Source organism: Hemitrygon akajei, chromosome 6 (assembly GCF_048418815.1).
Source record: "Hemitrygon akajei chromosome 6, sHemAka1.3, whole genome shotgun sequence".
Classification (NCBI taxonomy): domain Eukaryota; kingdom Metazoa; phylum Chordata; class Chondrichthyes; order Myliobatiformes; family Dasyatidae; genus Hemitrygon; species Hemitrygon akajei.
This window is the reverse complement of record NC_133129.1, coordinates 142,964,125-142,986,382: the sequence shown is the minus strand read 5'-3', so window position 1 is coordinate 142,986,382 and position 22,258 is coordinate 142,964,125. Positions and strand designations below refer to the sequence as shown.

Genomic DNA, 22,258 nt, shown 5'->3' with positions numbered 1-22,258 from the left:
TTCTCAAAGTAAAGTGCAATATAAATTTACAATAATGAATTGACATCCTTCATACCATTTCCCCAATAACTGTCCTTCATGAAATTTCAACTGAAATTATAAAATTGTTTAGAAAGTACAAAATGCCAGATCTGGCCAGAAAAAAAAAAGTGCATACGGGTATTCGTCACTTGGCAAGTGCAAAATGCTGAGGCACATAGATTTCATATTGCATCTTAGCCCATAATATCTATTTTCTTCTTGAGTGAAACTGCAAGGAGAAGTAGTAAAGATGCATTCAAATTAAGCATATTCACCCTCTGGCTTTGGATTTCCAAATACCCGGTCGATGCTTCCTCAGGAGGGTCTTTAGTCCAGGCAATATAAGATGAAGAAAATTTGCATCTCCCTTGATGTTGTAAGCATACAAATTCAGGGACAGTTTTGTGGAATATCTGTGCGGCTACAATGAAGCCCACCGCAAGACTGAGGAACAACACTTCACCTTGTATCTCAATATGTTGCAGCCTTCAGTGCTCTATATTGAGTAAGCCTATTTCAGGGAACTCACTTTCTCTATTAGAACTGGCCATTCTATGGTCATGACTTTTACTTAGCGCAGGCCAACCTGCCGCATACATCCTGGTTATTGCAACTTTAATGTTCCTCGAATTGCCCTCAACAGAAAGCTTCTGTTTCAAGTTTTCCATAACTGTAACCATCAGATGGATAACCCGACAATTTCTCCCCATAGCATTCCTTTCCTCAACCCCGTCAAAGATCCTTCCAATAACCTACACATCTCTTCAACTTCTTCAGAAGTTATAAAATATTTTAGTTTTCTTCTCCATAGTGCCAATGAAGGGGTATTGACCTGAAATATTAAATGCTGAAAACAGAAATAGGCAACATCTAGTTTCATTTCACATTTCCAGCATCTGCAACTTTTTGAAGAGAAATTAAAATTTTTTGGGTGAATTAAATGCATTCTACATCAATAACTTCCTAAACATGATAAATCCTTCTGAAATGAATAAAGATTTAATGCCACTAAACATTCATAAATCCTTCTGAAATGAATAAAGATTTAATGCCACTAAACATTCCACATGTCATCCTGATGCACTGCATTTCACCATGCTGAGCAAAGAAATTCATTTTTGCCTCTAGACTTCCCACCACTAAGCAGTCATTTCTTTTCATTCTTTCGCTCTGTTAAAATCCACAAAGTCAGTTTCCAGTCAAGACCACAACTGCATGATTACATAACATCTCAAAAGCACTAAAATAGCAGACCATCAGGATAGAAGCAACTGACTTGGCTTAGGAACACTACCATTTTGAAAGAAACTGGCAATTCTTTGTCATAATTGACAAATTATGTGCCCCTACAATTGTTGGTTAATTAGGTACATTTGTCCCACCATATGATCAAGTTAAGTCATAACGAATCTACCTTGTCCCACATAAATGAGATCCTAAGCTTTCTGGCCATGGAAATTTGAAACAGTGATGTTTATGGTATTTTGAAAGCTGACATCTTTAGAGGAATCAGTCAGTAAAAATGTCACTTGGAGATGCAGAAAGCCCCAAATCACTATTAAAAAACCGATAAAGATACAGAAATTGGTTTGTGGGTAGAAGAACTAAAATATGACCTGTTCTATTGATAACAGTGTGTACTTTAGGGATTATACAAATGCAAGTACTAGAATAACAAAGGTAGTTGTTAACAATCACCCACAGGTATTTCTGCAGTTTTACAGCTCTAACAACCCAAAGTAAAATAACCTGCCAAGAGAGAAGACATTTATCTCAACAACACACACAAAGTGCTGGTGGAACACAGCAGTCCAGGCAGCATCTATAGGGAGAAGAGCTGTTGACGTTTCGTCAGGATGAAGGGTCTCGGCCCGAAACGTCGACAGCGCTTCTCCCTATAGATGCTGCCTGGCCTGCTGTGTTCCACCAGCATTTTGTGTGTGGTGTTGTTTGAATTTCCAGCATCTGCAGATTTCCTCGTGTTTACACATTTATCTCAGTGTTTTTCATAAATTAGAGAGACCACTATTGTAAAATTGAATACAGTAACTAATTAAAAGAATACAGAGGTAAATGACCAGTAGATCCAGTCTGTGGGCAGCAGAATGATGCAGCATTCAAAGATCCATGGACCCGAGTTAACTTGCAATGTAGAATATTTGCTCTGTAACTGTTTGGTTTCCTTAGGTGATCCAGCTTACTCCCACATGTCTAAATTTTCAGGTTTCTTGGTTAGTTTAAATTATACCTTATATAGAGATTAATGGCTAAAGCAATCCAAGAATTGGATTGCTACCCCGGGAGCTGACATTAACCTGATGGGCTGAATGGCCCCTCTGATGCTATTTTACTTTTGGTCATAGGGGTTCAAGAATAAGCCTGCCAGCATAAGCTTCCAGTTTGAAAACTACAATGCAAGGCACAAAACAAATGAAACTAACAGCAAAATAAATCTGAATGCTGGAAGCACTCGTGGGTTGAAGACTAACAAATGGACTGGATGAGCTGGAGGAATGATTGGAAGCTCTCATAGAATACAAAGGACGCTACTGACCCGTTACATCGAATGGTCTATATCTAAGCAACAAATTGCACATTACAATGGGTCAATTTACATTAAGGGTATTAATTTTAAAAAGTAGAAAAAAATGTGAATTACGTTATCACTTGAAGCAGTCTTGTAGCAATAAATTAGTAATTTGGTTTGAGACACTTAAATTAGAAATAATCAAGTGTCCTTTAAAACTTTTGTTTAAGTATGCAGAACAGTTTGGAGAGCTGAAATTAGGAACGGCAGAAACACCGCTGCGGTTTCGACTTCAGCGCCCAGTGAAGGACACAATAAGCATTCCACCCACAACACTTCACGAGAATGCAGCAGAGCTTTAATAATGCATTGTCGGTCACTCACAAAGCAACACATTTAAGAGTGACTCGAATAGGCAGCTTCAAACGCACATATTCCATGGCATATATTTAGCCTAAGTAACGTGTTTAATAGGGCTAACAATGTAAACTTTCTCCAAATACAAGCCTGACAAATTACAACAGCCTGATTCGGTTTTACAAAATTCCAAAATCAGCCAGACGTTTTCACCATTCACTGCCTTACGTTTATTTTTGAAAGTGTATTGACTGCATGAAGCGATTTCAGAAATCATGCACGTTATTCTCCAGCTCAACATCACATTTTGAAAACAGCCTTATATTTCCTTGCCGTGTGATTTAGGATAGAGACTCACATGGCAATTCGATGATCTCGATCCCAGGTTTATTCCACCGCAGCGACCGAATGTAACACTCACGTTTCCGTAACTACAGTGATGCTGGATCCTCCGGGCTCGGCTTGCTTACGGTTCAGCCTGCAGCAGGTGATTTCAGAGACCCGCAATTCTCATGAAAAAGCACAAGAATAAAGTCGCTCGGCACTCGTCGCAGGCACACACTCCTCCCTTCATAGTAGAAATGTTGTCAAAGTAAGCCTAGCCAGTTACTACAACCAAGCCCAGAACTGGAATTTAAATCTTTGCAGTAGCATGTTACGATTACAAAAGCAACAACAGATTCACAAAACCTTGATAAGCAGACAGCTATTTAGAAAATTACTTATATAAAAGGAGTCCTACCCTGCAAACTAAGAGAACCGGGAGATCTCTATAGAACAATGAAAACACTCGGAGCTGAAGTTGTAGAAACCGCCCTCCTCCGAACACACTTTGCTTTGAAACTACCAATTCATTCCCGCATGAAACTTCGTTACGCAATCTTACTCCCACAAGGTGCACTTCCTTCTAGGTCATCAGACATAAATAGTATCAGTTCTTCAGAACGCGCCTCTCCCCGGAATTTCTATTAACCACTGAATTAACCTAAAGGAACTTTTAACAAAAGCTGGAGAACGTCCTACACAGTAAAACGCCACAATTTTAAAACAAAAACAACTACATATGCCAGTTATGTACAAATACGAAAAACTGCTGTGACATATGCTTAACAGCGTAACCTTCAAACACTCATTGAACAGTCATCTGTTTCTTTCAAATACTAGTCACGATACACATAGAAAAAAATCATCATTTAAGGCAGATGAGGAGGAGGTCTCCAATACAAGTACAGCTTTAATTATTAAATGAAAGGGCAACATAAATTGAGTCACACACTATGCTGATTTCGCCCAGAATGAAATGAAGGTTCTGTGCTGGCAGTACGAAATCGCAAAGTCAGTCTCATCCCGAGCATTTTTTCCAGTAAGTTTCTGCTGGTGACTCATCAGGGTTTCGAGGCACGCTAAACATCTTTTAGAGGAAAAGATCGCCACAAAGCTTCGCAGACACACTGGAGGGAACTGAAGAAACAACGCTGGACGCTCCAGGGGGTGAAAGTGAGCACAGGCTGGTTTCACAGTTGTCTGGTGCACAGGTAGCTTCAGGGGTGAATCTCGAGCAGAAGGCTCAGATCACTTTTACCTGCAGAAAGTGGATGGAGAACGTGACACGAGAGAGGCTGGAAGGAGTGAATGACTGAACTGGACACTGTTTCAGAGCTCAGATGGTTCAGATGAGAGAGATTTAAACACCCAGAAAAAAAAATATTTAGAGAGTCAGAGAAGTACAGCACAGAAATAGGCCCTTCAGCCCATCTAGTCTGTGCTGAACTATTTAAACTGCCTAACCCCGTCGACTTGCACCAGGACCATACCCCTACCATCCATGCACCTATCCAAACTTCTCCAACTTTGAAATTGAGCTTGCATGCACCACTTGCACTGGAAGCTTGTTCCAAACTCTCGCGACCCTCTGAGTGAGAAGTTTTTCTTCATGTTCCCCTGAAAATTTTCACCTTTCAATCCTTAACCCATGACATCTGGCCACCCTCCCTTAGTGGAAAACGCCTGCTTGCATTTATCCTATCTATACCCCTCATAATTTTGTATAGTTCTATCAAATCTTCCTTCAATCTTCTACATTCCAAGAAATAAAGTTGTAACTTAATCAATCTTTCCTTATAACTCAAGCCCTCCAGTCTCAGCAACATCCTTATAAATTTTCTCTGTACTCTTTTAAACTTATTTACATCTTTTCTGTAGGTAGTTGACCAAAACTGCACACAGTACTCCAAATTAGGACTCACCAATGTCTTATGAAAAACTTCAATATAACTATCATGGTCCAGTCCGTAAAATCTGCATTCCGGTTCACAGTCCGGTCCAAGTTCCTTATTCCAGGTTTTCCAGTTTTCCCTAGTTTCTGTTGAGGCAGCTGATTCTCATTTGGGCTGGCTTCATAAATAGCTTCAGGATTCAGCCTCTGACTGCTGGATTGTTCCTGTCCAAACCCCCTGAATGTATCGCTTCCCCTTCCTTCTGGAGCCTCGCCTCGCCTGTATCCCTTGCCTTCACTGCTGTCAAGTTCGACCACCGGAGCAAGATAGGAACTGTCTTTCGTTGTTTTGAACTGTCTCTGTGTCCTTGCATTCACTAGGTAGGTCTGGCCGTTTGCCGCTACCCTGTGTTGGGAACTGTCTGTGTCCTCGCCTTCACTAGGTAGGTCCGGCTGTTTGCTGCTACCTAGTCTTGGGAACTGTGTGTCCACGCCTTCACTAGGTAGGTCCGGCTGTCTGCCGCTACCCTGTGTTGGGAACTGTCTGTGTCCACGCCTTCACTAGGTAGGTCCTGCCGTTTGCTGCTACCTCATGTTGGGAACCGTCTGTGTGTCCACGCCTTCACTAGGTAGGTCCGGCTGTCTGCCGCTACCCTGTGTTGAGAACTGTCTGTGTCCACGCCTTCACTAGGTAGGTCCGGCTGTCTGCCACTACCCTGTGTTGAGAACTGTCTGTGTCCACGCCTTCACTAGGTAGGTCCGGCTGTTTGCTGCTACCTAGTGTTGGGAACTGTGTGTCCACGCCTTCGCTAGGTAGATCCGGCCGTTTGCTGCTACCTAGTGTTGGGAACTGTCTGTGTCCACGCCTTCACTAGGTAGGTCCGGCTGTTTGCTGCTACCTAGTGTTGGGAACTGTCTGTGTCCACGCCTTCGCTAGGTAGATCCGGCCGTTTGCTGCTACCTAGTGTTGGGAACTGTCTGTGTCCACGCCTTCACTAGGTAGGTCCGGCCGTTTGCCGCTACCTAGTGTTGGGAACTGTCTGTGTCCTTGCCTTCGCTAGGTAGGTCCGGCCGTTTGCCGCTACCTAGTGTTGAGAACCGTCTGTGTCCTCGCCTTCGCTAGGTAGGTCCGGCCGTTTGCCGCTACCTAGTGTTGGGAACCGTCTGTGTCCTCGCCTTCACTAGGTAGGTCCGGCCGTTTGCTGCTACCTAGTGTTGGGAACCGTCTTTGTGTCCACGCCTTCGCTAGGTAAGTCCGGCTGTCTGCCGCTACCTTGTGTTGTCAAGTCCGGCATCCTTTCTTCCCCACTTTCCTTGCTTCCTTCTCAGGCCTAGTCCTGTTCCTGGTGGTTCAATGTCTGTGTCTCGCATTTGGGTCCACTCCCAACTCCCCCCATATGACAATAACATCCCATCTCCAGTACTCAATACATTAATTTATGAATGCCAATGTGCCAGAAGCTTTCTTTACAACCCTAACTACCGGTGATACCACTTTCAAAGAATTGTGGACCTTTATTCCCAGATCCCTTTCTTCTACAACACTCGTCTGTGCATTACCGTTCACTGTGCAAGACATCCCCTAGCTGGCCCTACAAAAATGCAACACCTCACACTTGTCTGCATTAAATTCCAGCTGCCATCTTCAGCCCATTTTTCCAGCTGGTCCAGACCCCGCTGCAAGCTCTGATAGTCTTCCTCGCTGTCCACTACACCCCCAAATCGATGTCATCCACAAATTTGCTGATCCAGTTAACCACATTATCATCCAGATCATTGATATAGATGACAGACAACGGTCCTAGCACCAATCCCTGATGCACTTCACCATCACAGTCCTCAAACTCAAGAGGCAACCATTTGCTACCACTCTCTGGCTTCTCTCACCAAGCCAAAGTCTAATCCAATTTACTGCCTCATCCTGAACACTATAAGATTGGTTAGACATGACTATGTTGAGGTACTGGCAAAACTGGATCTCAGAATAAACGTGATGTTAAGAAAGAGGTTTGGATAAAATAATTGGGCAGCTGAGTTTGAAACATTATGAGATTTATGGAGGCCAATGAATTTACAAATAGCTGCAAGTGACAACAATGTATAGAAATAAACTAACATCTGGCTGCCCTTCCATCTCTGTGGAGCTCATCCGAAATTCTGCTGCTTGTATGCCAACACCTATAACTCTCTGTTCGATTACAAACTCAGGGAACCAATGCAGACACACCGACACTTTGCACACTGCTTTTTAAACATCATCTTTAGTATGCTTCTCCCCATCTTGGAAATAATTCAGCATCCAAATTTACAAATCGGGGCGGCAATCAAAGCAAGCAAAGGGAAGACCTGGAATGGATTCTCTGCACAAACAGCATAGGAAAAATTGCCAAGAGCTTAGGCTTAGATGGACAATGGGGGCCAGGGAGAATAAATCAAGAGTCAAGTGTTCAAAAGTCAAAAGATTAAGATAATTCTCTAACAATATGGCTCATGGATTCCTTGCAAATGTTTTGCAGAAATAGCTTTGTGTACAGTTTCAGCCATTGTTTAGTCCTGTACAGCATTGTTCACAACAAAATCAATCCTAGTACACTTTAAACATAATTAAATAATATGAAATGAGATTTTTTTAATAACAAGTAGTTATACATTTTCAATATGGTGCCTATTACCTACAATTGTTTACATTGTTTACAATATCTCAAATTATTTGGTATAACAGAGTCAGTACAAATACTCCAAATCTAACAATCACACACCTTTTTTCATCCACCACATTAAATAGTTAATCCATACTATAGGTGTCATCCTGTCTTCTCAGTCAAATAGTTTTCTGAGAAACAAACAAACTTCAAAACTCTCAATTACAAACCACTTAAAGAAAATTGAAGAGAAAATTAGGCCAATTGTCAGCCAGTTATCAACAAAAAGCTTCGATATGATCATGAAAATAAAAATACACACCTCTTAATCTTGGTCAAAAACATGCTACCCAAGGTAACAGATTCAGAAATCCTTATTTTCTCAACAGCTTACCGTGATCTAGATTTTACTCAAAGCTAAAAAGCTTTGTTTGCCAAGATTGCAGGATGTTATCAACTACACAAATGGACACATCAGAACCCATTTCCTCTGCAGTTAACAGAAGGCGTATTCTTCGGTCCTCAAGATCTTTGTTTCCCCACACTGCTCTTCAGTTAAGCCATAGAAGACTGAAGGAGAAACCAACCAACTCACCACGGCAGACGAGCCTTGCATGACACCCTGGAAGTACAGTGAACACCACAGGTCCTTTCATCAGCTAATGAATATAGCGATGGTGGGTATTATTCTTTTGCTAGCAGCTCTCTCAGAAGCAGAGCTTTATTTTTCTTTCATTTTTAATGCCCTGGATGCAACACATTGTGGGAAATATCCCATTTGTAGCTGCTGAAACCATGCCTTAGCTTTGAAATTAAACTGATATTTATTGAACTAATGAAATCAGTTTAACTGTATGTGACACAAAAACAGTAGCCCCTAGTAAGAGGCAAATAAGATACTTTTGCTTTTAAAAACCTAGCCTTTCACAAATTTCAGTGGATGGTATGTCTGAATACTATAGCATCATTTTAAGCCAGGCAAAATTACTTTCAGCTCTCAATATGAAAGACAATAATTTGCCACTTTTGGCTCAAATACAAATGACAACTCTACTAATTAGACTAAATATATGACACATCTGGGATCCCCACCACAGAAGCCAGTCCTCTGACAATTCAATTCATTCCACATGAAATCACCAAATGACTGCAGCACTGAATGCATCTTTACTGGCGTACCAAAGACTTGTATTCCTGAATTAACTGAACATCTAGCCAAGCCATTCCAATCTAGTTACACTACTGAATCGACCCGATCATGTGGAAAATTGCCTGGGGATCTCTCATTCACAACAAAGAGGACAAATACAATCTGAGTTATTACTGCTCCATCAGTAGCAGAGCTATGAAAGTCCCACCAGTGCTCTCACGCTGCACGGACTCACCAAGAACCCATCCACCAATGCCCAGGTTGGGGTGTTCCTGTGATTATTTGGCTCTTGCTCACCTTGGAATGAAAATGGGACAAAGAACTGAATTCTAGAGAGGAAGTGAGACTCAGTGAACTCGACAACTATGTAGCATTTGATCATGTGAGGCATCAAGTAAGCCTTGTAAAACTGAAAGGAAAATTCAAGGGAACTGTCTCCAGTGCTGGAGGTCATAGAATCAGAATCAGAATCAGACTTTAATCGCCAAGTACCTATGCACATACAAGGAATTTACTTCCGGCAGATGTTGTCTCTCTGCTCATAACAATAATAATGATAAATATAAATGAAAATATAGATTATACATACAGGTAGTGCAATCCAAGTAATAGTTAGCCAACAGTTAACCGGCAGTTAACTGTTCAGCAAAGTGACCGCAGTAGGGAAAAAACTTCTCCAGTGCCTATTAGTCTTAGTCTGGAGGGATCTGAAGTGCCTACCAGACAGAAGCAGATCAAACAGTCCGTGCACAGGATGGGAGGAGTCCTTTATGATGTTCCCCGCCCTCTTCTTCAACCTGGAAGAGTACAGTAGAACCACAATAGAGGGCAGGGAGGCTCCAATGATGCGCTCGGCAGTCCTCACTGTGCGCTGTAGTCTGGTTCTATCTTGCACAAAAGAACACAGTTGTCGTCTGTTATAAATTGCCCAGCCCCAGGATATCACTTCAGGCGTTCCGCAGGACAGCATCCTGAACCCTGACATCTTCACCTGCTTCAATAAACTCCATCAGTTCTGACCTTATAAAGAGATAATATATTGCTGAATAATGTACAATATTCAAATTTATTTGCAGCTCAACAGAAAATAGTGTTAACTGCATGCAGACAGAATTAAACAAAATCTCTGGCTTGGCCTATAGGACCAGGCAATGATTGTCAACAAAATACAACTACCCATCCTCAGCATGCAGTAGTATTATGATTACCATGAACTCCATTAGCATCCCGAGGGCTACCTCTGACATGAAATTTGAGGTCATTAGCAACAACATTACATTAGCAGCAAGAGATCAGAGAACATGCTTCAGCAACATCCACCAACATTCTAACCATTTTCCACCGGCACAAATTAGGAGTAGCAAATTGCTCTCTACTAATCTGGATAAGTAGAACTCAAGCACAATAATATTCAGGAAAGAGCTATCTCTTTGACTGGCATCCTATCATCACCACTGTGGAACCACTTTTGCTGACTTGGCAGTCCATAAAAAGAACTGCTGTTACTCATTTCAGATATTGCACAGGCATGTCCCAAACTCACTAACTCTATGAAACATCATAATTTTTAAGCATCCATCCATATTTCACCACATTCTGATTTGAAAATACTGTATAGAAATAAATTCTAGATCTAGCCATCACTCATGCCAGCTCCAAAACAATTTGTTCTGGTTAGGTCACATCCAAGTTCAAGTTTAATTGTCATTCAACCATACATAAATACAGCTGATAAAGAAAACAGTGTTACTCCGGGGCTAAGTTGCAAAACGCAGTAACAACAATCATACACAGCACAAGGCTCGTAGTTAGCAGTAAATATATATATAAAAAATGTTAAATCCTGTAAATTGATGCCGCATGGGTGTTATCGGCAAGAACAATTCTCAGTAGTCTGCAGATAAAGGCACACAGTCCATCTTGTCATGCCACTGATTGAACACTGGACAGCAGCACTGACAAGAGGGGGCAGACTTCAACCGGGCAACCTCCGGCGCCTCCTCTCCTCGTTTACTGCAACAGGCAAGACCGCAGCTTGAGGCCGAGTCTTCAGTATGACTAAGGCCACAGAGCTCGCCCGCCATCTGTCTCTCCAGGGAAATAAGACCTGTAGCATTTTACATTATCAATGTCCAACAGCATCTTACAATCTCACGAGAAACATCCAAGACAGTCACTGAAAGAGAGAAGGATAAATCTAATCTGCAGTGATATTGATAGTGCTGTCAATTGTACTGTCCCTTGACACTTAATTTGTTCATGCCTTTTCTAAAACAAGCAGGTTGGCATCAATCAGCACCACTCAGATCCATGCCTCCGGGGGGGGGGGGGAGAAAGAGGGGGGGGGGAGAGAGAGAGAGGGTGGGGGGGGAGACAGATTGCCTTTAAAACCAATGCAACTTCTCAGAGAATGACATCAAGGAACCTGAGTACAATTCACTTCCAGGGAAAGATCTTCATCGACTGGAAGGTGGTTGTTATTGCTGGAGTGATTACTGTATATCCCAGCACATTCAATTTCAGTTCTGAAGAAAGGTCTCGGTCTGAAACATCGACTGTTTATTTATTTCCATAGATGCTGCCTGACCTGCTGATTTGCTCCAGCATTTTGTTTGTTGCGCTTTGGACTTCTAGCATTTGCAAACTTTCTCATGTTTACAATTCTGTGTCGTCAAACACTACTTTCAGATTCTTGGCCTGTAGTTCCTCCATCAGAAGGCTACATCCACACTAGACAGGATAATTTTGAAAATGCCAGTTTCGCGTAAAAACGATAGGCATCTACACTATGCGTTTTTAAAAATATCTCCGTCCACATTGAAACAGAGATTTCAGCGAATCTCCTCCTACTGTGCATGCGCAGGACTCATCTACTGAAAACAAGCGACATGTTTAGTGTTGGATCTCGCCGTGAAAGTGCGCGTTTGTGCAGTCACAGACTAGAAAAACTTAAACGACGGACAGCTGCGGCTCTCGCGCAGGAGGACTTAAAAGTTTAAAAAAACCAAATACTGGAGTGTATGCAGGCAACCGACGGAGTTCACGGACAGATTGACCCGGCTGACGATGAACATTGAAAAACTGATCAACTCTGTTGCATTAATAAAGCACCTTATTAAATGTATAAAACATGTCTGCATCAGTGTTATCTTGTATTTCCATACAATGTTACATCAGGCTGTTACACATCTATTGTCGGAGAAGTGCTTGCATAAATAGGTAAACCACATTCATACAAGCAAGGACAGAAAACAGGGCAAAGTGAGTACAGTATACTTATTTATTCAGTAAGTTATGGGCCAAAGTATTTGGTGAGTACATTTCTAACTCTTCTGGCTTCAGTCTCATTGCCGTCTGTTCTGAAATTGTTAGGTTGCATTCAAAAAAACATTGAAATGGCGCGCTGCCGTCTGACAGCGTTTTCAGATTTCTCTGGTTACCCTGTCCACACTGATCTGCCCGAGCGGCATTTTCAAAATTACACACTTTGGAGAGCATTTCTGCAAAGCTCTGGTTTCGGAGGATGAAAACGCCGTTTTAGTGTGGACGGAGGGTAAAAACAAAGAGAAAAAGCTTCGGTTACGGATTTATCCGGTGCAATGTGGATGTAGCCTTGAAGTGAAGTGGGGAAGTTTGCATATTAATGATGTGCTCAGATCCATTTGCAGTTCCTCAGAAAAAGTCTATGTACACTTGAAGACCTGGGCAACATTTAGGCATTGACTAATAAAGAGCACATAGGCATTTGCGTGTGAAGTGGCAGGTAATTATCAACTCTAACAAGCGTTGAACCAGCTGGCATTACCGTGGACAAATTTCGCACCTTCAGCATTTTTTGACCTGAAACTTAAGCTGACCATCCAGCAAAATGCACAGCTTCTTGAAGAGCAGAATTTGGATGAGTGCAACTCCAACAACACTTCAACTTAATGCCATTACGGGAAAATCCTATTCTATTGGCCTCACTGTAGTTATTCACTCCCTTTAAGTGCTTACAGTGTGTACCATCTACAAGTTGCACACAAGTCACTGTCTGAGGCCAATGAAAATCAAACAATTTGCAGATGCAATTGCTAAAAGCACTCAAATAGTCAGACAAAATCTGTGGGAAAACATGTTAACATTTTACTTGCTGAGAACGTTCAGCATTTGTTCTCTGATTTCATGCTTTCCAGACCCTTGGAAGGACAAGGCAACAAGTACATGGCAATGCCACCACCTGCAGATCTCACTTACCCAAAATGGCATGAAGTTTGTTAAATAGAAGAGAGGTTGCAGATGCTGGAAGTTCATAGTAACACACACAAAATGTTGGAGGAACTCAGCAGATCAGGCAGCATCTAGGGAAACAAAGAGTTGATGCTTTGGGCTTTATCAGGACGTGATGAAGCTGTGCATGAAATCTGTTGTTTCGTTGTAGCAGTACTATACGAAGACAAATTAGAGTACTTCCATGCAGACTCACACTGTACTGATTTGCTATGTTTACACAGTGATTCACAACCCAAAAATCACTGGGGGAGAAGCTTTATTGCAGGAACTATAGGGTGTTAAAGAGACCTTCTTGGTGGCAATTAGAGATGGTATTAAATGCTGGATTTGACAACACCCAATAAAGAAATAAAGATAACTGGAACCATGCCTTCACCTACAAATATTTGGGAAAATGTAGTCACTTTAAAAATTCTCTTCCAAATTGCAAATCAACAAGCAATACCTTGCATAACATGCCATAATTTATATGCAAACTGAGGCGCTCAAGCTGGTTAGAAGCATTGCATATTTTTATAAAGTTGAAACATGTTTTAAACAAAATAAAAGCCTTTGCTTCAACTTTTTAGTGTGTTTAATAAAATCCAAGGCAATGCATTTAGTGACAATACATATTGCTCAATAATAATGACTCTTTAAAAGTGCAAACTTTCCACACCTGTTGCTGATTGATCACAAGTGTTCATCGACCAGGAATGGAATACATCTCTCAATAGATTGAGAGGGAGGAAAACTCCATTTACCACAAACACAGGTGACAATGAATAGCTTTGAATGAATTATTATCATCTGTCCTTAGAACCATGTTCAGTTACAGCACTAGAAAATAAAATACCCAATTTAGCCAAATATTGTAATAGCAAATGTCCCACCTTGAACTGAACCAGAAATAATAATTTGGAAGAATCAGGTCCTACACAATGTTTGTCATTTCTGCTAATTGAAACCAAAGTTTTCTTATTTCTTTTGCAGTCAATGCATACAATCAGAGGAGTAAATGTAAACCCTGAAGAATCTCTTCAATAAACTCCTCTATTTTTAAGGATTCTATTAAGGCTGTTATTGAGTCTACAAAGCAAGGACCCAAGCCATGGGTACGAATTCAACTGAGGTTAAAGCCTAATTGATCATGGCGCATGGAATTCACAAATCACCTCAAGTACATCATGGTCAAAAGGAACATTATTAAGATATGACCCTTCAAAAAGCGATCAGGGTTGCCAAAATAGAGACCCGGAGTGGCATTCAGTTGTGGCAGGGCTTACATGATATAATAGGCTACATAATGAAGTCAGGCAGCATCGTTAACAACAGCACATCCCTTTCCAATTAGCTTAGCAAACTCTGTGCTTTTTTTAAAAAAACAGAAAGGGATTGAAATGTCACCACCCACTCCAGCATCCTCCAATGCCCCTGTACCCACAATCACCACTTCAGATGAGATATCAGCCTTCTGGAGAGTGAACCCATGGAAATCATCTAGCCAGAAGACTGTCCTTGGCTGTGTCTTTAGATCTTGCGCAGTTCAGCTGGAGGGGTTAATTGCAGACATCTTTAACTTCTCCCTACCTCAATGTAAGCTTCCCACTTATTCTAGGAAGGCCACTACTATCCTGGTACCAAAGTAAAACAACACCATGTGCCTTAATGACTTCTGCCCAGGGGCTCTTAAATCCACCATCAGTAAATGATTTGAGAGGCTGGTCAAAGCACCCATCAATTCCAGCCTCCAAGGCAACCTTGTCTTGCTGTATTTAGCCTCCTGCTGAAACAGGTCCACATTGGATGCCATCTCCCTTGCCCTATGGTAAAGATACCCATGACTATTGTTTATCAAATAGAACTATCTTCAATACCATAATTCCCAGTAAACTCATCTCCAGACTCAACACATCCCCTTCAGCTGGATGCTTGACTTCCTGACCAACAGACCACAATCAGTAACACCTCCACCACCGTTACCCTCATCACTGGTGCCCCACAAGGTTGCATCCTCAGACCCCAACTCTATTCCTTAAACACTCTTGACTGCATTGACAGATTCTGATGTAATCCCATCTACAAGTTGGCAAAAGATGCCTCTATAGTGAGCAGAATCTCAAATAATAATGAGCTGGAGTACAGCAAGGAGAGCCTAACAAAATGATGTCATAACAGTCTTTCCCGCAACTATCAGCAAAACAAACCAGTCAGTCAGTCAGTGACTTTAGGAAGCGGTACCATGCAAGTGTTCTGATTACATCAAAGGTGTCGAAGTGAAGATGTTTGAGACCTTCAAGTTCACCAAACTCAGTTTCCTAGACCAACGATGTAAATGCCATAGGTAAGAAAGTGCACCATCATCTCGACTTCCTAAAACGGCTGAAGAAATTTGCAATGTCCCCATTGACCCTCACCAATTTTTAACTGATACACCATAGAAAACATCTCATCTGGATGCATTACACCTTGGTATAGTAACTACCCTAGCCATGACTGCTAAGAGCTGCAGAGAATTGTAGACACAGCTCAGCACATCAGGGAATGTAGCCTCCCTCCATGGACTCTTGTGACACTTCTCACTGCCTCAAAAAAAAGCAGCCAGCATAATCACAGAGTGATATTTTCTCTTCTCCCATAGGGTAGAAGATACAAAAGCCTGAATGTATGTACCACCAAGCTTAACACCACTTTGTTATTAGACTGACTTTTGAAAGGACCTCTTGTGCATTACGATGGTCCCTTGACCTCGCTGTCTATCTTATCATGGCCTTGCACTTTATTGTCCTGCCTGAACTGCACTTACTCTGTAACAATAACACTATATTCTACATACTGTTATTGTTTTTTGTTACCTGTTACTTTGATGTACTGATGCAATGAAAGCAATGTTGGCCATGAAGAAATTAAAATATGGAAGAAAACATCTAAATTGAATGTCAAGGACAGTGGAAGTAAACAAACCAATTGTCTTTGTTCTTGCTAAGTGGTTGAAGGAATGCAGGCTACCATTTTGTGAAGCTGCTCTGTAACCTCCATTTTGTGAGCTGGTTTTGCTCCCAAATAGCTCTATCAAAGTGCTATAAAGTGGACACAATGATCTCTCTGATAATCTGCTGAACAAGAGATCATTTCCAATAAAAAGGTTTTTTTTTGTGAGGTGTTCTTTGGTGTGATGGAACATACATGTTTATGAATAGTGGAGTCTATGTCTGACCTGAGTAAATCAAGCCTACTAACTGGCTGGTCTGCTCTGATTCAGAACAAAGAGATATTAACTACAAGTTGTCACTTGCAAGAAGTGCAATAAAATGACGCTGGCCTTGGCCAGAGCCAATGCGATTAAAACACATTTGAACTAATAAGGAGGATATAAGAAAAGCTTTGAACGCAGAGCAGCCAGATTCTCAGAGATTAGCTATCACAAGGAAGGCTGGGAGAAGAAGGGTCAATCATTTGGCCAATGGGAGATTCCCATGTCAATATTATAAATTGGAGAAGTGGCCTGAGTGAGTACTGTATTGGTACAGAGTGAACAGTAGAATTCACGATTTAAGTTGTTGGCCCAGGTTCAACATAGTTACATGACATTTGTGCAGACAATAAGGTGCAAGCATTGATTAATTAAGAGTTGTGTAGTGAATTGCCTAACCGAGATCAGTTAATGGTAGTCAACACCATCAGTATGGACAGCATGCAAATCAAAGATTTTCACAATACCTCAGTACACGCAACAATAATTGACAATTTACCAGCAGGATAGTCCACTCTTGAACATCTAATCTAGCATTAAAATAATCACTTTCCAACAATAGTCATTCAACGATGACCACTAAAGGAATTCAACCTTCACTTCCCTTCTTAATACAAATAAATTGCACCTTCATGAACAGACAATATCTCTACGAAGAATGTGTTAACATCTGAAGAGATCAGTCCAATAATTCATTGGAATTTACAGGAAGTGTAATCTTATTGAAACACACATTTACCAGAAAGTTATCTAGGTAGGTGTTATTTGCTGTTGGGGTAACTAGAACTGTAGAACATGGATTCACAAGAAGAGTATGCCCATTTAAATCAGAAAATTGGAGTAAATTGTTCTAATGGGTCAAGAACATTTGGAATTCTCTGCTCCAGAGAACTGTGGAAGTGGGATTACTGAACACACACACACTTAAATATTGATAGAGCATCATTAAATGGCCAATTAGCTCACTTCTGCACCTGTTTATTTTTGTGCTCATGTCATATATCACAAATATATTGAGCAACTTCAATGGAGACAACAATTTGAACATTAATTTTGTTTTAAAATAAATGAAGGCAATTTAAGATATATCCATTTTAGCCATGTATTGAACCACTGATAGTGAAACAAGAGGAAAGTTAAAATGGACCAACTCTGAGAGAAAGAGGCAGATGTATTAAACTAAATTTCAAAGTAGATCAAAGTAAAATTTATTTTCAGAGTACATACATGTCACCACTTACAACATTGAGATTCTTTTTCCTACGGGCGTACTCAGCAAATCTATAGAACGGTAACTGCAAACAGGATAAACGAAAGAGCAAGAGCATAGAAGACAACAAACTGTGCAAATGCAAGTACGAATGAATAGCAAAAAATAACGAGAGTATGAAATAACAAGAGAAAGAGTCCTCAAAGTGAGACCATCCATTGTGAGAACACCAGAAATAGTATGAGTGTAGTTAACTTCTTTTGTTCAAGAGCTTGATGGTTGAGGAGTAGTAATTGTTCTTGAACCTGGAGGTGAGAGGCCTGAGGAACCCATACAGTCTACGTGATGGCAGCAGTGGGGAAAAAAAAAACACGGCCTGGGTGGTGAGGATGCTGCTTCTCTACGACAAAGTTTCATGGAGATGGGCTCAATGGTAAACTACAATAGGAATGGAAAAAGACAAATGTCCTCAATGACTGAACAAAAGGTAAATCATCAGAAACAGTTAAAATGTATCAAAATGAGACCCAACATCTGCATTCTGACAAAAACAACCCGGAGGCCATGGTTGTCATCTGAAATTTTGCATGTGGAAGACTAGGGTTAAAAAAAATATCAACCAACTCATTAGAGAGCAACGAGAATTGAAACCCTCAGTTGGCCATCATGACTTTTGTTCATAACTGAACTGTGTGTTAATTGTTGAACCAAGTTGGATTAGATATTAAACAATTTTTCAAGGAATAGCCAGTCAGACGTAGACATTGTTGATGATCCTCTAATTTGAGATCTGTTCAATCAACAACACACACAAAATGCTGGTAGAACACAGCAGGCCAGGCAGCATCTATAGGGAGAAGCGCTGTTGACGTTTCGGGCCGAGACCCTTCGTCAGGACTAACCGAAAGGAAAGATAGTAAGAGATTTGAAAGTAGTGGGGGGAGGGGGAAATGCAAATGATAGGAGAAGACCGGAGGGGTTGGGATGAAGCTAAGAGCTGGAAAGGTGATTGACAAAAGTGATACAGAGCTGGAGAAGGGAAAGGATCATGGGACGGGAGGCCTCAGGAGAAAGAAAGGGGGGGGAGCACCAGAGGGAGATGGAGAACAGGCAGACAACTAAATATGTCAGGGATGGGGTAAGAAGGGGAGGAGGGGCATTAACAGAAGTTAGAGAAGTCAATATTCATGCCATCAGGTTGGAGGCTACCCAGCCGGAATATAAGGTGTTGTTCCTCCAACCTGAGTTTGGATTCATTTTGACAGTAGAGGAGGCCATGGATAGACATATCAGAATGGGAATGGGACGTGGAATTAAAATGTGTGGCCACTGGGAGATCCTGCTTTTTCTGGTGGACCGAGTGTAGGTGTTCAGCGAAACGGTCTCCCAGTCTGCGTCGGGTCTCACCAATATATAAAAGGCCACACCGGGAGCACCGGACGCAGTATACCACAACAGCTGACTCACAGGTGAAGTGTCGCCTCACCTGGAAGGACTGTCTGGGGCCCTGAAATGGTGGTGAGGGAGGAAGTGTAAGGGCAGTTGTAGCACTTGTTCCATTTACAAGGATAAATGCCAGGAGGGAGATCGGTGGGAAGGGATGGAGGGGACAAGTGGACAAGGGAGTCACATAGGGAGCGATCCCTGCGAAAAGCAGAAGGGGGGGGGGAGGGAAAAATGTGTTTGGTAGTGGGATCCCTTTGGAGGTGGCGGAAGTTACGGCGAATTATACGTTGGACCTGGAGGCTGGTGGGGTGGTAGGTAAGGGCAAGGGGAACCCTATCCCAAGTGGGGTGGTGGGTGGATGGGGTGAGGGCAGATGTGTGGGAAATGGGAGAGATGAGTTTGAGAGCAGAGTTGATGGTGGACGAAGGGAAGCCCCTTTGTTTAAAAAAGGAAGACATCTCCTTTTCTGGCGGACCGAGCGTAGGTGTTCAGCGAAACGGTCTCCCAGTCTGCGTCGGGTCTCACCAATATATAAAAGGCCACACCGGGAGCACCTACGCTCGGTCTGCCAGAAAAAGCAGGATCTCCCAGTGCACACATTTTAATTTCACGTCCCATTCCCATTCTGATATGTCTATCCATGGCCTCCTCTACTGTCAAAACGAATCCAAACTCAGGTTGGAGGAACAACACCTTATATACCGGCTGGGTAGCCTCCAACCTGATGGCATGAATATTGACTTCTCTAACTTCCGTTAATGCTCCTTCTCCCCTTCTTACCCCATCCCTGACATATTTAGTTGTTTGCCTGATCTCCATCTCCCTCTGGTGCTCCCCCCCCCCCCCCTTCTTTCTCCTGAGGCCTCCCGTCCCATGATCCTTTCCCTTCTCCAGCTCTGTATCACTTTTGTCAATCACCTTTCCAGCTCTTAGCTTCATCCCACCCCCTCCGGTCTTCTCCTATCATTTGCATTTCCCCCTCCCCCCACTACTTTCAAATCTCTTACTATCTTTCCTTTCAATTAGTCCTGACGAAGGGTCTCGGCCCGAAACGTCAACAGCGCTTCTCCCTATAGATGCTGCCTGGCCTGCTGTGTTCTACCAGCATTTTGTGTGTGTTGTTGTTTGAATTTCCAGCATCTGCAGACTTCCTTGTGTTTGCTCTGTTCAATCAATCCATTTGCACATTCAACAGTACAACAACTCTATCAACTGCCAAATCTACAATTGCCAATTCTATTATCCAAATGAAGCAACAAACCATCTGCTGGAGGAACTCAAAGGCTTGAAATCCCACTGTCAGGGAAATCCAGAGGAGGTGGAATCTGCATGTACATTAACAAAGGTTGGTGCACAAACTCACCTGTAGTTAACAGTCACAGTTCTGAGGCAATTGAGCATCTTACAATTAAATGCTGGCCAGATTACCTGCTGACAGTTTACTGTTGTGTTCATTATGCACTGGGAAAGCTTTACAGTACCATCAGCTCTTTCTAAAACAAGCATCTGAACCATCTCTGAATAATTGCAGGAGAATTCAATCATATTAACCAGCAGGACATTTCACCCAATTTCCACTAAGACATCACCATGGCCACTACGGGAACAAACAGACTGGGTCACGTTTATACGAACAGATGCAGTACTTACAAAGCAAGCCCACACAGCTATCTTTGTCTCTCTGACCACATCTCCACAATGTTAATCCCAGCTGCCCACTGTGAAAAATCTCTGTATGGCCTAATGAGGCAATCTCACAGGTTCAGGACTGTTTTGAATGGACTAACTGGCACATTTCAAGGAGGCTGCCACGTCTGTCACCGGCTACATCAGTAAGTGTGTAGAGGTCATTGGTACCTCAAGAACTGTCATCTCACAGCCCAACGAGAAGCCTTGGCTGAATGCAGAGGTGTGTTCCCTATTGCAATCCTGGGATACGGAAGTCTGGAGACAGAACAGCAGAAGAAACCTCCCCTTGGGCATCATTGCGAGAAATGACCACCCATGCACAAAAAAAAAATTCAGAAACACCTGTCCAATGAAACACCCTGGCGTACATGGTTGGGCATCAAGAGCTTTGCTGACTATGCAAGGAAAAACAGCATTGACTGTACCAGTAGCGCCTCCCTCCCTGATGCTCTAAACAACTTCTATGCACACCTTGAGGCGTACAATGCCAGCCATGAGAGATACCCCTTCCCAGGTGTCTGTAACAGCAGCAGACATGAAGACACTGCAAAATCAACCCCATAAGGCTACTAGGCCACAAAACATCCCTGGCCGAGTCCTCAGGAAGTGTGCAAGCCAAAGGACTGGTGTCTTCATGCTGATTTTTGATTTGCTCTTCAGGAGTGTTGTCCCTGAATGCTTCAAATCAGCCACCATCATCCCTGTACCAAAGAGATCTGCACCTTCAGAACTAAAGGACTACTGCCCAGGGGCACGGATGCCAATCATCATGAAGTGCTTTGAACAGCTGGTAATGGCATAACAAAAACTCCATTCCAGCCACAATGGACTCTGACCAACAGAACCACTCTACAACAGATGCCATAGTATCTGTCACGCACTTGGTCCTGACACAGCTAAAAAGCAAGGACAGATGCCAGAATGCTGGATTTCAGTTCAGCATTCAGTACTATTGCCACACAGACCTTGGTGAGCAAACTCTTACTCCTTAGTCTAATACACCACTGTGCAACTGGGTGTTGGACTTCTTAACCAACAGAATTCATATGGTCAGAATACACAAATGCTCCTCCCTCCCCACCATCCTCAGCATGGCTGTGATCATGGGATGGCCTACAGAGAGGACGTGGAAGAGACTGAGGCCTGGTGCTAAGCAAATAACCTATTCCTCAACGTCAGCAAAACAAAGGAGATGGTTATCGACTTCGGGGGAACTCTCACCACTCACTCCCCTCTTTACGTTGGCAGCACAGCAGTGGAAGCTGTGAGCAGTTTCAGAATCCTGGGAGTGTCCATCCCGCCAAAGCTCTCGTGTTCCCAGAGCACATGCTACACAATCAGGCTAGCTCACCAACACCTCTGCTTTCAGGGGAGGCTGCAGAGGCGGACTCTGCGCATTGGTGTTCATGTCAATCTACAGATGTGCAGCAGACAGCATCCTGACATAAACTGCACCGCGGCAGACAAGATGGATCTACACTGGGTAGTCAAAACTGA

At 42.4% G+C, this 22,258-nt stretch overlaps 1 protein-coding gene across 17 annotated transcripts in view; it reads right to left on the bottom strand.

The window, feature by feature from the left end:
* Positions 1-22,258, bottom strand: part of plekha7b (pleckstrin homology domain containing, family A member 7b) — a 401,998-nt gene that overhangs the window by 239,316 nt on the left and 140,424 nt on the right. The window contains exon 1 of one of the 17 annotated variants that reach the window (XM_073049413.1): positions 13,149-13,232. The exons of 13 other annotated variants lie outside the window; for them this stretch is intronic. The gene's annotated coding sequence lies outside the window, so the exon portion shown is untranslated. Of the gene's footprint in view, positions 1-3,263; positions 3,303-3,647; positions 3,784-13,148; positions 13,233-22,258 lie in introns of those variants that run through there. 3 more of the 17 variants (XM_073049408.1, XM_073049410.1, XM_073049412.1) reach the window with 3 other exon arrangements.